Source organism: Alexandromys fortis, unplaced genomic scaffold (genome assembly GCF_014885135.2).
Source record: "Alexandromys fortis isolate MF-2015 unplaced genomic scaffold, M_Fortis_MF-2015_v1.1 scaffold_82, whole genome shotgun sequence".
NCBI classification, from domain to species: domain Eukaryota; kingdom Metazoa; phylum Chordata; class Mammalia; order Rodentia; family Cricetidae; genus Alexandromys; species Alexandromys fortis.
Genome location: NW_026067963.1, coordinates 8,303,518 through 8,304,013, shown reverse-complemented (window position 1 = coordinate 8,304,013; position 496 = coordinate 8,303,518).

The following is a 496-nucleotide window of genomic DNA, read 5'->3' as shown; positions in this document are numbered from 1 at the left end:
CCTCTTGGCCCCCCTCTTGGCCCTTTTCCCCCCTACCCTTGTGTGTCGCACGTCCCACCCCTTACTGTGTTCCCCTCTCCCCATTAAAACGCACCCACGTGGGAGCCGCGTGTCCGTCTCTTCCTTTGCGTCCGTCTATCCCGTGTTTGTCCACACACCCACGCCGCCCCGCCGCCGTTTTTAAGGAATATTATTATCTGTAAAAGGCTTCCCCTACTGTCAACCAAATGTGTGTGTCTAGCAATTAGGACTCCATTCCTCCTCGTTTCCTTCCCTTATCTTACCCTCCCTGTCCTTAAACCTTAGTTTAGAAAATTGCGCGTGGCTTACTCTGGACGCGTCAAGCCCTTCTGCGCGTCTGAACTTAGATGGAGTTGGTCAAATGGGAGAACATCTGGGTTATGCCTTTTTTTAGAGTGGTTTTGAGAAACTGCCAGCATGTTCTTGTCGCAGTATGGAGTTGAAACTCCACTTGGACCGCAGATACTCGACAGTG